This window comes from Macaca fascicularis, chromosome 8, assembly GCF_037993035.2.
Source record: "Macaca fascicularis isolate 582-1 chromosome 8, T2T-MFA8v1.1".
NCBI classification, from domain to species: Eukaryota; Metazoa; Chordata; class Mammalia; order Primates; family Cercopithecidae; genus Macaca; species Macaca fascicularis.
In genome coordinates this window covers 132517955-132533729 of record NC_088382.1, presented here as the reverse complement: position 1 = coordinate 132533729, position 15775 = coordinate 132517955, and the positions used below count along the sequence as shown (strand labels likewise).

At 48.6% G+C, this 15775-nt stretch overlaps 1 protein-coding gene across 5 annotated transcripts in view; it reads right to left on the bottom strand.

Annotated features, from left to right (window-relative positions):
* Window positions 1-15775, bottom strand: part of ZHX2 (zinc fingers and homeoboxes 2) — a 193881-nt gene that overhangs the window by 95253 nt on the left and 82853 nt on the right. For 4 of the 5 annotated variants that reach the window (XM_065519570.1, XM_065519569.1, XM_045398634.2 and 1 more), the window contains one exon: window positions 14276-14338. The exons of the other annotated variant lie outside the window; for it this stretch is intronic. The gene's annotated coding sequence lies outside the window, so the exon portion shown is untranslated. The remainder of the gene's footprint in view (window positions 1-14275; window positions 14339-15775) is intronic. 5 annotated transcript variants of the gene reach the window in all.

Sequence of the window (15775 nt, the reverse complement as noted above, 5' to 3'; positions counted from 1 at the left end):
GAGAAACTATGTAAATGTCCCAAGCATGTCTTTGAGGACTCCTCCATGTGGCTTGAAGGTGTCATCAAGTAGACTTCTAGAAACAAGTTACTGGTTGTGATAACAGTCCCAGTGCTTTACCTTTCCCTATATTCCTGCCTTTTGACATGTCACCTTGTAGAGTCCCCACACTCCGTGCACCCTCTACAGGGACTCTCAGCCATGTCATTTGCTTTGGTTCGTTGGATAATAAGGATGCGATGCAAGCCAAGACCTGAAAAAGCTCTTGAACCTTTCTGCAAGAGCACCCTCGCTCCTCTGCCACTACCATGAAATCATGCCTGGGCGAGACTGCTGGCATTATTTTTAGATGGAGTCTCACTCTGTTGTCCAGGCTGGAATGCAGTGGTGCGATCTTTTGTGAGTTGACAAAGTTTCGCACATCATTCATCCTCTCTGTGCCTTGAGGCATAGAGAGGTTAAGTAAGTCATCCAAACAGAGGTCATCTTAGCCAGCATCCAGAAAACCCCCTAAGATATGGCTGACTCCAGCTGAGATTAGCAGGACCCCCTCACTGAGCTAGGTATGTGAGCAATCCCAACCCAAGCTGAGATTGCCTGAACCCTGTAGACTTTCATGCTAAATAAGTGTTTCTTCTTGTTTACCACTGAGGTTTGTGGGCAGTTGTCATGAAGCACTATTGTGGCAATAAACGGCTGATATACATACACAGACACACATATATTTTTAAATGTAACATAGCATGGCTTTGATTGTAATTTGCTACACTGTTCAAGCCTTCTTTTCTTTGCCTGCATCTTTGCTTTTGCAGGTACTGGCAAGAGATGTTTTAATTTATCCACACATGCGCACACAGAACTTTTACAGACATTCTCATATTAGTTTACCCAGTGAAATCCTGCTAGGAGGGAATGGAAATTTCTACAAGCTTTGCTCTCCCCGTTATGTCTCACTCTTCCTCTTCCAATCTATTTATTTTAAATAAAAATCCAAGGTATATTTTAAATAAATAGGTCATATTTGTTTAAGACAAGCTCCCACTCGGTACCAAGAGTCTGCCTGTTGAAGTCAATCAAACCAGATCGTGCTTCCTTCTCCAAATGCAGCCCATAGTTCCCCTCCTACAGGTCTTAGCTCCCCCAAGTCCTCCTTCTTAGAATTCCTCCTCCACTTTCCAGTCCCATCCTCTCAGTCCATGAAAATGCATCGGCCTTCAAGGCACCTGCAGCCACTTCCCCGGGACAGGCCTCCCCAGCGAGGTCCCCGTGTTCCCAGAGCACCACCATTTGTGCGCTTTTCGTGATACTGTAGTTCGTGTCTTGGTGAGGCAGCAAATCCAGGTGAAGCTGGATTCAAATCCCCTCTTCCCAGGCTCAGGACCTAGGGCAAGTTCCCCCAACTCCCAGAGCCTCAGTTTCCTCATTTGCAAGGTGAGGATAACAATGATGATATAGTATCTATTTCACAGGGTTGCCTGTGAAGATTAAATGATGTAGTACAACTCCAACACTTCGCCTAGTGCCTGGGGTGGAGTAAGCACCTATTACATGTTAGCCATTATTATAATTGTATGCATGGTACCATGGGAACTTGCAGTCCTAGCTAGCATTTATTTACTGCTTACCATGTGCCCACTGTTTTAAGTATTTTAAGTACTGTCCCAGTGCTTCTTATGTGTTTATTTCATTTTAAACCTCATGGCAATGGTTAATGTAGATAGTGTTATTATCCCCAATTTATTGATGAGAAAATTGAGGCACAGAGAGGTTAGGTAAGTTATCCAAGGTCACACAGCCAATAGGCCACCCACTGCCATTGCCATCCTCTCTCCACTTTATTATAGTTATTCACTCATCTTTGCCATTGGGGATCTGGGATGTGTCATTAATTTTTGCTTTCAAGTGCTTAGCACAGTGCCTGGCACATAAACCCACCAACATACGGACGGAGGTTACCACAGAATGGCCTGTATGTCCGTGGTCTTTTCTCTCTCGACATTCACCCCCTTGAGGGCAGAGGCCTGGGTCCCCCAATCCCTGCAACTGCTTGTTGCTGAATTGACTGGGTGGGACAGATGGCTCCTTGCAGAAGAAAGATGGGCTTCTTCTCACCCTGGTGCACAGAGGCAAGGGCTCTCTACACCCAGTCTTACAATCCAGCTCGATTCGAGACAGGAAGCAAACAAGGCTTTCAGCAGCCTCGGGCGAGCAGGGGTGAAATTAGCAGATCGGTGTACAAAGGAGTGTTTAATAATGCTATCACGCTACCCCGTCCTCGTGGAGCCGTTGTGACATTCTGTATTAAAAAAGTGACAACCCTCAATTGCTGCTTGTAACCAAGGCCTGGCATCACGTTGGCTCCCAGCCTCCAGAACACTTGCATTTTCTGGCAACAAATGGCATCCAGGGATCAGGGGAAACTGATGGCTTCATGCAAAAATGTCCTGGCGGACCCTCTAAGCCCTTTGTAGTTCAGCTGCTCTTCTGCTCGTCTGTCAGGAGCATAATTTTCATTAAATATTAAGGAGCTGTTTGTTAAAATAATATTGTCATGGTAACGGGGTAAGGGGAGGGGGTGCTGAAATAGTCTGGTGCTGCCCGAATTGCAGCATATTAATCAAGTACTTGGTACTATTTAATGAGCTTCCCTCTGTGCTTCCTGGTAACAATGAATTTGGAGGACCCAGAAGCTTGGGGTTTGCCCCAGTTGTCAGTGTCAAAGATGTGGGCTCTTATGAGTTCCTGGTGCTGTGTTGTGATGGATGGATGGAGGGATGGAGGGATCGAGGGAGGGGTAGATGGATGGGATAGATGGATGAGTGGGTAGGTGGGTGGAGGGATGGAGGGATGGGTGGGTGGATGGGTGGGTGGATGGATGGATGGGTGGGTGGAGGGATGGATGGATGAATGGGATGGATGGATGGATGCCAAAACCAAAATTATAGATGTCTGTGTCAGAGCTGTTTTGAAAGCTCTTCTATTTTTCAGTTGCCCTTTTACAGTGGAAATGAATTTTGCCAGAGAATTAGGGAAAAGGGGTCAGGGAAGAAAACAAGGGAAGGCAAAGATTTATCTTGCCTGAAGGGAGAGCTGATGGCAATGATAGGGAGGCAATGTAGAAAAATTTAGAGTCAGGCTGCCTAGGTTCCAATCCTGGCTCTGTCCCATCTCACTGTGTAACCATGGGTGGGGGACCCGCTCCCCCAGGCAGCTTCTGTTTCCAAATATGTAAAAGGGGGCTCATAGCCATGTTATTGCAGAGGATTGTTGAGGGGATTAAAGCAGACGATGCTCAGTAAATTCCAACTACCATGTCTACTACTACTGCACCTGCTGTTGCTACCGGCGCTGCTGCTGCTGCTGCTATAAATGTTACGAAAGCCACCACTGTGGGAAGGCCCCAAGGTGCTTTCATGACCTAAAGGTCTAGTTGAGTCCTGACCATCCAGTAGAGCACCCAAACCCAGGTCTAGCTGACACTACTGCCTGTGTTCTTTCTGAGGTCAGCAAACTTCTTTAGTAAAGGGCCAGACAGTAAATATTTTAGGCTTTGTGGGTCACACACAACCTCTGTTGCATATTATTATTCTTTGTTTTGTTTGTTTTTTAAAACCTTTTAAAAATACAATACCATTCTTCGCCCAGAGGCCACACAGAGCCAGGTATAGTTGGCTGGTCCCTGCCCTGCTGCCTTCTGAGAAAAGACAGGAGAAAAGGAAGGCAAAGTAAAAGGATATATATATATATATATGGGTTTTCCTTCCTCTAAAAGCAGGTTAAAGATATGCATAAAAAAGAGAAATCTGGATCCAGGAATTTGTTTGACTTTAAAAATAAAAATAAAACCAGCCATGGTGATTCACTATAGCCTTGTCTGCTCATTTTACAGTCAAGGAAAGGGAGGCATACAGAGGTGTGGTGACCGGCCCAAGGTCACACTGCTAGTAAGGGATAGAGCTGGGATATAAACCCAGGTGGTCTGGCACCTGAGAACATCCCCACTGCCCCATCTTCTGCTGCTAATGTAGAAAAGAATCTCCATTTTCTTCTATTCTGAGTCTCCTGACACCCTCTATCAGCTGACTGTCTGGCTAGAAACTCAGACTTTAGGGTCTGGCAGAACTGTGATCTACTGTTCACTGGGTCTGTGGATATTATCTTGGAGATAATTGACTTTCAGGTACCTCTGTTTTCTCAGTGGTAAAATGGGGATGTTTACTGTACCTCTTGGTGGTTATGAAGATTAAATGGCCAGGCATGGTGGCTCACTCCTATAATCCCAGCACTTTGGGAGGCCGAGGTGGGTGGATCACTTGAGGTCAGCAGTTCGAGACCAGCCTGGCCAACATGGTGAAAATAACTGTCTCTACTAAAAATACAAAATTAGCTGGGCGTGGTGGTGCATGCCTGTAATCCCAGCTACTCAGAGAATTGTTTGAACCCCAGGAGGCGTAGGTTGTAGTGAGCTGAGACCATGCCATTGCACACCAGTCTGGGTGACAAGAGCAAAACTCTTGTCAAGGACTTAGCAAATGGTATTGAGTGAGTGTTGGATAAATATTAGAACTAATGCTTATAATAACAGCTGTGGTAGGCATAGTAATGGACCCCCAAAGATGCCCATGCCCTAATTCCTGGAACCTGTGAATATTTTATGTTAAATGGCAAAGAGGAATGAAGATTGCAGATGGAGGCTGGTTGGAAGGTAGTCAGTAATCTCAACTGACGGTTCACAGTCACAGATCCAACTCCTTATTTACTCTTTCCCCCTTCTCACAACTGCACTCAACTAGTCTAAAAAAGACAAGATTGCAGATGGAATTAAGGTTGCTAATCATCTGACCTTAAGATAAACAGATTATTCTGAATTATCAGCATAGGCACAAGGTAATCATAAGAGTCCTTTAAAGATGTAGGAAGCCGATGAACGTCAGAGTCTGAGAAACTGCATGTTCTCATGTTCTACAGCATGAGAAAAACTCAACCATCCATTGCTGGCTTTGAAGATGGAAGGGGGCCCTGAGCTAAGCAATTCAGGAGGCCTCTAGAAGCTGGGAAGCAAGAAGATGAATTCTCCCTGAGAGCTTCCAGAAAGGAATACACTTTGTCAATACTTTGTCACCTTCAGCTCAGTGAGACCCATTTTGGACTATGACCTCTAGTACCATAAGATAATAAATTGGTGTTAAGCCTAAGTTTGTGGGAATTTGTTATAGCAGCCATCAGATCAAATACACTGTTGTCTGCAATACAAACCAGAGAACTCACCAGAGGGGGAGCATCACCTGAAGCAAAGATGGCGTCCTGCACTGGCCACAGGACGAGGGGCCCTTCTCTACATGCCTGCTCTGATGCCGCCCAACCAGTGACCATCTACTGAGTGCTGCACAGGGGCCAAATATGGGCAGGCACCAGCCCAGGGGCTGCAGGGGAGTGGAGAGAAGTGGAAGCATACAGAGGACGCTGCCCGAGTCCCCAGTGGAGATGACACACCTGCATGTGGGGTTAGCATGCTGCAGAGGGGGACCTGCATGTGGAATATCACTTCCGTGAAAATATCCCACTGCCTAACCTTCACTCTCACATGTGTTCTGGACCACAAAGGCCAGCTCCAGGTTCAGTGCTCCCCACTGAGTCTGCTCTGAGAATTACCGCTACGGTCACTCCTTTTTCTTAACGACTAGGCTTTTAAGGTACTGCAGGACTTACATATGGCACTTTGGCTTTGGTTTCCTCCCTCTCCCCAATCTCCTCACCACCCATTCTTGGTGCATGACACAGGCCTGGCCAATTGGCACCGTGCACCCTTTGGCTCCAGCAGTTGGCTTAGGGATGGACATGTGACCCGAGTCTCTCAATTCCAGGGCATTTGCTGGGAGCACTGTGGAAGCACAGCCTTCTTTCTATGGGGGTTGCTGAGAAAAGCTGCTGGCTGTCGGTGGGGGAAACCTGTCTGAGTAAATCCCACACAGAAGAAAGCTGAGCCGAGAGATGGAGAGACACGACGCCTGCAGACACTGCTTAGATCCAGCTGGGCGCAAAGCCAGGCCAGCTCAGACTTTTCAATTACACGAACGAACCGCCTTTTTGTTTTACACTTATGTCAATTTGAATTGGATTTCCATCTTGTAACCAAAAGTCTGACTAATATAATCAAATACCCACTTAAGTATTGGCATCTCTGAGTTACAGGTATTTTCATTTCCTCGGCCAAGAAACTTCGAGCTCTGAAATAGCATGGAATGGGGGGTTAGGCCAGGCCACTTAGGGCAAAGTTTTAGCTGGACTACAGAGAAGGATGAAGTGGCCTTTCTCACTTCTTTCTTTCTTTCTTCGGTTTAGCTTAGCCACACTGAATCCACTCCTAATACTGGAGGAAGAGGCAAAGGAAGCCTCATATGCTATTGAATGGGGCCTGGTTTGAACTTGCACCTGAATCTGTAGATGGACCAAATGCCTACAATGGGGTTTTCATGTCTAGTCCACGAGAGCGAAGTGAATTTCATACGAGTGGCACGTGGCGCAGTTGTAGCTCTGGGTCCTGATGGAGCTATTGCTTTGGGTCCTGCGTCTTAAATGCTGATGCTGCCCCGGGGTTCTGTCTTCAGCCCAGCAGTCTTCCATCTCTGAGCTGTCCCTGAGCGAATTCAATCACTCCATAGGTTCATCTGTCACCTCCATCAGCTGTCTGTGCATCTTTTTTCTTCACCCACAGACCTGAAGGATACAGCACGTACCCTTTGGTAATGGTGATACCTGCCTATGCTGATTTTTTCATAGGACAGCAGGGCTGCGGGGGCCAGGGTCGGGGCTGTAGCACAGTTGGGTAGGATGATATGCTTTGAAAAGAACCTGGGTGATGTTCATTTCTTCCTCCTTAGGAACACACCTACAGGTTGGCAATCACCAGCCTGTATGTACTTTGACTCCCAATATATCTATCCCTTCCCGAGCTTGTTTCTGTGCTCCACGCCTATGTTGGACATCTCTAGGATGATAAACACTAATCCTAAAATCAGTTTCAATGCTATACTAATGTAATGGAAACTCACACTTAGGAGCGCTCCCTCTGTACCAGACATAGTTCTTAACACTGTACATGTGCCGATCCTAAAAGCCTTCTCAGGTAGGTAAAAATGACTACACAATCCTCATTATGCAGATAAGGAAACTGGGGCTCACGAGAGTTAAACGATCTCTCCAAGGTTACACAGCTAGTGCTTGGCTGGGCCAGGATGTGAACTGAAGCCACGCGGACTCCTAAGCCTACCCGCTTAACTGCTACTCCATGCTGCTCCCCGTCCTGCCGCTCGACCAGTTCATCAAATGCAATGCTCCCAGAGCCTTCGACACCATCTGCCACTTTTTCTGCATTTGTCCACTACTTGGTTAACAAGATCAGTCTCTTAGATTCTCAAGCCAGGAACCTGAGGCTCACTCTGGACCTGCCCTTTCTTACTTTCTATCTTCACATCCAGTCCATTCTTTCTCTGAATTGGTGCTCTGAAGTGAGTTCCCCACTCCATTTCTTCTGTGACTGGCTCAGTTGAGAGGGTCACTCTCTTTCTCTGGGGCCATCAGAACAGCCACCACCTCCTCACTGCTTCCTTGTCTTTGACCTCTCCTACCTGCAATGTCATATGCACTCTGGCCAGCTCTCTCTTTCTCTCTCTTTCTCTTTTCTCTGTTTCTTTCTTTCTCTCTCTCTCTCTCTCTGTTTCTTACAGAGTCTCACGCTGTCACCCAGGCTGGAGTGCAGTGGTACAATCTAGGCTTGCTGCAATCTCCGCTTCCTGAGTTCAAGCAATTCTCATGTCTCAGCCTCTCAAGTAGCTGGGATTACAGGCACCTGTCACCATGCCCAGCTAATTTTTATTTTTATTTTTTTTTAAATTTTTAGTGGAGATGGGGTTTCACCATGTTGGCCAGGCTGGTCTTGAACTCCTGACCTCAGATGATCCACCCACCTTGGCCTCCCAAAGTGCTGGGATTACAGGCGTGAGCTACTGCGCCTAGCCCCAGCTCACCTTTCTAAGCCCAAGCTTGCATCATATCACTCCCTTGGTTAAAAACCTCTGAAAGCCACTCATTGCTTCCTGCAAACAGCTCCATCCTGAGCACGGCACCTGAGGGCCTCTGCAGTCTGTCTCATTGACCTTGCCCATCTCAACTGTCATGTGCTCCAGCAACCTCAGACTCCCCAAAGCCTCCAAATGTCCAAGCTTTGTCTACCTCTGCCCCCTCTGCCCAGGTTTCCCCTTCTTCAGGGTCTAATTGAAAGCCTCCCTGAACCCAAAGGCAGAATGAAAGATTTCAATTCTGTGGGTAGGAAACTTACCATCTTGCTGAGGTCAATCCAGTGATCAATGACATACTGACTTCTATGTTCATTTACTTATTAATTTTGTTTTTATTAACACTTTTACTCTGTGGTGGACACTACCCCAAGCACCTTCCACAGACTCATTTAGTCATCATAAGTACCCCATGAGGGAATCCGGTTTATAGATGAGGAAGGCACAGCACATGGAAGTTAGATAACTCATCCAGAATCACAGGACTAGCAAAGGTGGAGCTGAGATTCTAACTGAGGAGCCAGTCTGGCTCCAAAGTGCACTCTCTCGATGGCTCTGCAATATTGCCTCACATTGGATGTGTTGACTGTAAGATCCACGGATGCTCAGAGAGGAGACCAGAGCCTCAGAGGAGGCTGTGGGATCTGCACGGAGTTCTCATGCCCCTGCCTGGGCCTCCGGGTGACAGCTCCCTGAGGGAGCCTATGTTGGCCACACACTCTCATCTCAAGGTCTTCTCTCCAGCCCCATGGTGTCCCCCAGCTCCAGCCTCAGGAGGGAAGAGTCTGAGGGTGGATAAGAATGAAAAGAGGCACTTGGAAAGCTGAGGCAGGAGAATCGTTTGAACCCAGGAGGCAGAGGTTGCAGTGAGCCGAGATCACGGCACTGCACTCCAGCCTGGGTGACAAGAGTGAAACTTCATCTCAAAAAACAAAAAAGGATGAGGAGAGGGATACACCACAGGGCGGCCACACTACGGAGAATGGGAGGGCGGGATGGGGTTACATTCCTCCTTCTGCCCTGCCCATGGAGCCTTGGAAGACTATTGGCCATCCCTTCTCCTGGGAAGGAGGCAGGGGGCTCCTCAGGTAAGGGCAGAGCACAGGCTGAGGAGAAGTTCGGCTCTAGGCCTCAGGGGAGAGGACAAGAGAGAAGAGGAGGGTCGAGCAGCCCAGCTCACCAGGTTGCAGGCCAGAGAGGACAGGGGGCTGAATAAAGGTGCACTTGTCTGTTGTCTGCCTTAGAGCCCCAGCTCTCAGTCAGTAACCCAGGAGTCCTAATGAGTCTCAGCTTCTGTGATCAGGGCTGCTGCTCCTCCAGCCATGCAGGTCCCTCTCCCTGCTTCACATAAATTTCATTAGTCTTGATTTTTCTTTTTTTCAATATAGGGTCTCACTCTGTTGCCCAGGCTGAAGTGCCATGGTGTGACTGTAGCTCACGGCAACCTTGATCTTTTGGTTTCATGCGATCCTCCTGCCTCAGCCTCCTGAGTAGCTGGGACCACAGGCGGGCCCCGCCATGTTTGGATAATTTTTAAAGCATATTTTGTAGAGACAGGATCTCCCTATGCTGCCCAGGCTGGTCTCGAACTCTTAGGCTCAGGCGATCTTCCCGCCTCAGCCTCCCAAAGTGCTGAGATTGCAGGTGTGAGCCACTGTGCCCAGCCTTGATTTTTTTTTTTTTTTTAAGTGGAAACTTAATCTTTCTCCTGAAGATTCTCAGAGACTAACGATGAAAGATTTTCATCGCAAACTTACTACCCGTTATTAACAAGTAAAGCCTATCCTCCTGACACATGGTTGGTGTCAGTCTGGCATTAGGTCACCCTTCTTGTCCTGCCTCTCCCAACAATGGAAGTGGAATTCAGGTGTGGACACTTGCTGTGTTAAAGGAAAGATGTGGAATAGCCAAATCACCGTATGACTCAGTCTCTACTACAAAAACCCTCTAAAAGGCTCAATCATGTTACAAAGACATTCGTCCACATGCATGTCAGGACCCTTGGAGCTATTCTACCCTGAAGACTAGAGCAGAGGAACTCAAGGTGAAGAATTCAGTGGACATTTCCCATTGAAGGATCATCAGCAATAAAAAGGAAGAGCCTCTGAAAAACTAACAGGAGTCATTTGAAAAGTATGATGCTATTTTAAAAAAATCTATCTGTAACATCATTTCTTGAACATATTGCAAGAAAAAAAGCTATGCTTTCAGTGTGAAGATAGATGGGAGGTGGTACGGGGGAAAAGAAACAGCGTTTCTTGACGATCTTTTGTGAGCGAGGTTGCATGCTACGTCTCTTCCTCATTTTATCTCAGCTACTCTCCCAAATAACCCTGTGAGATGTATTATTTCCCCCATTTTACAGATCGGGAAACTCAGGGGAAACCTCGTTCTGGACTATTTTGTCTCATTTTCTGCATATAACTCTGGAAAAACAGCTTATTCCCAGCTAGTACAAAGTTTCTCTAATTCATATTCCCTGGCAATTTGAAATAGAAGCAAAGCTGCCCATTGAATGATTTTCTACTTCAAAAAACACACTGTTTTTGTTAGAGTTTCAGTTGTATTAATTCCTCAGCATGCAAAGACAGTAAGTGGCCTAAAAGTACAGGTCAGGTGCATTCAGCCATGTCGTCAGACCTGCTAAGCACAGGTTCCGTGGCTCCTGCATTAGCACCAGTTGGTTAGCTAGGCTGAGCTGAGTCTGTGGACTGAAAGGTAAGAAGGCTCACCTGCCTGCAGGAAACACCCTGGGCTGAAGATTTTTCACTCACTTGGGTTGCTCCCAAAGTGGTTCAGATTAATGAGGTTTGCCTACACCTTGTCCCTCTGATATAAAATAAGGTTGCTGATATAATACCACAAAGTATGATGCAGGAAGGTAGACTTAGAAATTGTTTTGTCTAGGGGCTGGGTGCGATGGCTCATGCCTGTAACCTCAGCACCTTGGGAGGCTGAGGTGGACGGATCACTTGAGGTCCAGGGGTTGGAGACCAACCTGGCCAACATGGTGAAACCCTGTCTCTACTAAAAATACAAAAAAAAAAAAAAATAGCTGGGCATAGTGGCAGGCACCTGTAATCCCACCTACTTGGGAAGCTGAGGCAGGAGAATTGTTTAAGCCCAGGAGGTGGAGGTTGCAGTGAGCTGAGATCGTGCCACCGCACTCCAGCCTGGGTGGCAGAGTGAGACTCAATCTCAAAAATAAAAAATAAATTGTTTTGTCTGGGGATGCCAAAAAGTGGCAGGAATGCTATCATTCTTCTTGCCTCCTCAGCAGACATCAGTAATCCACTGCAGCATACTCTTTCCTGGATATGCCTCGACACACTTCTCAGCATAGTGCCCCTGGCAGCCATGACCAATTGATCCCCTCATGCCATCCGTCTTCCCACCCAAGTTGGAAGTGAGGCTGTGGCCACCTGGCAGATGTCAGGGGGGTTGATGGGCAAAGGAATCTAGAATAGTTTTAGATCCTCTAGTCTCAGGGGCTGTGTTTGTTCATATACAATTTTGGCTTACATTACAATCCTGCTATCCACTAGGGTCTGGGTGAGATGGGGTGAGGGAGCCAAAGGCAGGCCACTAAGCAAGCTCATTCTGTAACTCCAGGTCTACCACTCACGTAAGAAACGTAACCCTGACAAGTGTTTCAGGCGAATGCAATTTTTATCTGAAATATGCTCCAAATCCTGGGGTGGTGGGGAGTGCCTTTTGCAAAGTGAATCATCACTATGGGAATCTGGCGACACGCTGTTTGTCTTCCAGCCATGGAGACAGCCAGACCTCACTGGGGAAGGAACAGGGAACTGTGGGACTTGAGACCACACTACCCAAGCTGGGATCTTAAATGATTCTCCATCTGTATCAATGGAATCTTTCTTTTGTGCTGGTGTTTCTCAGTCTTCACGACTACTTCTCGGAGGGAAGAAGGATAGTAAGGGTGTCCCCATTCATTGGGAAAAAGCGGTGTTCTGAGAGGTCACACCACTCTCCAGGAGGCCCACAGCTAGGAATAAATAGCAGAGCCGCCTCTGCTGTCAACCAGGAGGGACCAGAGGGAGCCAGGAGGAAAAACAGTGCCACCCTGACAGCCTTCCACAGCATCTCCAGCTTAGAGGATGTACTAACCGGGAGGGATTGCTTCCTCGACCCTGCCCTGCAGCTATGCCAGGGCTTCTGACTCCCAGCCCAGTGCTCTGTCCTCCAACCTACACTGCTTTTTCCTGTCCCATTATTGGGCCTTAACCTGGGTTCAAGTCTAGAATAAGAATAAGGACTAATATTTATTGAGACTTATTATGTCCCAGCATGAGAGCCTGACAGCTTCATGTGAATTAACTCATTAAATCCTCCCAACCACTCTGTGAGGTAGGAACTATCACTATCCCCATCTTCGGAGGAGACTGACGCATGAGGCCCCACAGCTAGTGGAAGGGCTGGGATGGGAACCTGGCATTCTGACTCCAGGGGCCATGCTCTGAACCACAGACATCGCCTCCTTGGGCCGCCTCCTCATCACTATATTTGACAGTCATTTACTGAGCACCTACTACATGCCAGGTTCTGTGAATGCAAGCACACAGCACCTGTCCTTAAAACTCAACTCCTGCTTAAAGACTTGCCAAGAACGTGCCAAGTCACAGTTCAGTCCTCTCCTCTCCCTCCTTTCCCCAGCCCCCCGACAGCAAACAGAGATCAGCTGAATATACAGCCTGTGCACAACCACTGTCAAACTCGATTCTCATCCAGGCTGTCAGTTTCTTAAAGAAAAACACCATCTCTGGCCTCCCACAGAGCCCTGCCCTCAGGGGCCCTTGATAAATATTTACTGTTGCAGCTGACCCAGACCCCAGGGGAAGAAGACCCAGTTACAAAGCACAAAGGAACCCGCGTGCTCATTATTCAGACCCTCCCAAGCGCAATGGGTGTCCCTCTGCGTAACTTCCCCATTTGTGTCTGGAGTGCAATTTTTCTCACGCTCAGTGGGCCAGGTTTTGGCCACTGGAGCATGTGGTATTGCCCCTGCCCAAGGGCCCATGGTTCCAGGTGAGGCCAAACCACCTGCCTGGGCCACACCCACTTTTGCCTTCTCTGGGGCCCTGGGGAGTAGGGGGTGGGTGGGTCTTGCCACCTGTTCCCCCGTGCCTTTTCCTCTTGTCTATGTGGTCTGGATCTTGGGCCGAGTCCCTTGATGGTATGACTAGCCAGTAACTCTTCTGGTGGTCGGGCATGAGAGAGGCTCCCGCAACACTGTCATCATGCTTTGAGAGTTGCCCCCACACCACATACAGCAGGTGTTTGGGCTCATGCCTATGATATGTGCGTTGTCTGGCATTAGCTCAGGTACAGCCAGCCAATGGGCAACAACGGAGGAGGGACCCGAGGGTCATCTCATCTAGTGGCTTCCAAACAGTTTTATAGCAGAACCTGCACCTAAAACGGAGGCAGTACTGAGCATTTGCAGGCACGAGTTCAAAAGCTTCCCTCATTCAGACTTTCCTTACACCCTCTCCCTCCTCCCACTGCCTGTCCCTCACAGCAGTCTTGATCACCAGGGAACAGGGTCTGTAAACATCGCACTTTCCCCTTTGACATGTCCCACAGACATTTCTCCAGCCTCTGCTTGAATTCTGCCAGCGACAGGGAACTCACTCTACTCCCCAGGTTTCCTATTGCACTCTCGCATAGCTCTTCTGTTAGGAATGTTTCCTTAGGTGGAGTCAACAGCTGCCCACCTCTGTCCTGCTCATGACAGTCCTTCAAATGTGCAAAGGTGGCTTTCCTGCCTCACTTCAGCACTGTCTCTTCAGGGCCATGGTTTCCCAGCTGGTGTGAGCCAGGTAGCTCCCTCTCTGTCCTAAGACTATTTCCCTAGCCCTGGCTAGAGGTTTGCTGGAAACACTTCTGAGCACACGCCCTCTGGATGGTGAGTTTGGGCTGCCGTCATCAGAGCAGAGGGAGGACAGCCCAGCTACCTGCAGGCTCCAGCGCTCCTGGGGAGGGACTGGCAGGAACCCAGTGGATTCCAAGGGACTCACACCTAGATTCTCGGCTCTGTGCTGTTTCCAGGTACATGTGCATGGAAATACAGTCTCAGAGCTGCCAGAGCTCAGCTGCCCCTGCCCCTCCCATCCCTCTCCTTCCCCTTGTTGAAATCCAGCCTAGGCCCCACGACTGCCAAACGCGACAGTACTCACCGGTCCCGTGTTGCTCACATCCTGGGAATCTTTTTACTCCAAGAGCAGTCAGTACGTCCAGACCTACAGGGGACAGAAACTCACTATCAAAAGCAGGGCAGAGCAATTGGGTGTCCATCTCTTTTCCAGCAGGATGGAGTCAATGGGGGACTGGGATGGAGGTGGGGAAGATGAATGAAAAGGAAATGGTGAGGACTGAGCCGCTCATTAAACCAACCTCAAAATCTCTGGGCTTTGTGGTGATTCTGAGAAAGAAAAAAAGAAAAAAAAGACCCCAGCCCTGGATGAGTCAGCAGCTTGTGGAGAAAGCAGGCTTTCTAGAAGAGCGAAGTGAAAGGCAAAATCGGCGGGTGAAGGGGTGAGGGAGGCCTCTCTTTAACCTCACTCAGAGCCTCCTTGAGTCTTCCTGGCAGCGGCCCTTCATGGTTGCATTTTGGTGAGGGCGAAGGGGGAAAGCTCTGTGCTCAGGCCTCAAGTCGAAAAGATACTGCAGTCCTTAAAACAAAAGCCCCCAAAGCGTATTTATATCCTGGGAGACTCCTGCCAAGCGAACCCCGTGTGCTTTGAAAATTCCTCGGGAGAGCTGTAGCTGGAAGAAAAAGGCATGTGCCTGGTTCTGAGGATGTGTTCACAGCACGGCAAGTTGGGGCCTGAGCCCTAGAGGTTTAAGCACACAGGGCAGAGGCCACCACATGTGCACGGAGCAGCCACTGAGCCAGGGAGCTGCCGCGGAGGGCACACCATTCTCACTCCCCACACCCAGCCCGTCTTGAAAGCCAAACTTGTTTTTTCTTGTTTCCCTGAGAATTCTGAGGTGGGCAGAGCTTTATCTTTCCATCCATTCCTGTTTTCAAAGGAGAACCTTTTGGCTGGGGGAAAGAAAACTTTCAGGTGGCAGATTCTGTTGACTGAGTACTTACCATGCGCCAGGTCCCTCACACACCTGATCTGGGGTATTGCTATTCAACCGTGCAATCGCACTGGCTGGGAGCTTGCTGCACACGCAGAGTCCCAGGCCCCACCAAGCCCTATGGTCTGAGAGCAGCCTGCATTTTAACAAGACCTTCAGGTGACTCCTGGGCAGGTTAAAGTCTGCAAAGTGCTGGTGTATCATTCTCTTAATCATGGAAGGAAGGAAGTTGCAGCCCATTCTCCACGTGGGGAAACCAGCTCCAAAAGTGACAACTTGGCCTCCATGACTGTGGACCTGGTGAGTGGTCGGGCTAATCCAAAGCCACGTTCATATGGTTCCAGAGCCTGTGTTCCTTTCCACTGCGCTATCTGGGGGAAGGAGTAGTCAGACCTGGCTTTGTGGGAGTGGCTAAGGGAGGGGTCCTAGCCACCGGTGTTGGGTGACTGGAGTCCTGGAGGTGAGTGGTGGCCTCGGGGTATCGGGCAGAGCACTCAGGGAAGGAGACAGAGAATACTGGCCACAGGCTTCCCTCCTCCTCAGTTTTGTCAAAGGCCAGCAAAATTCCCCAGCTGAAAGTTCTGGGCCTC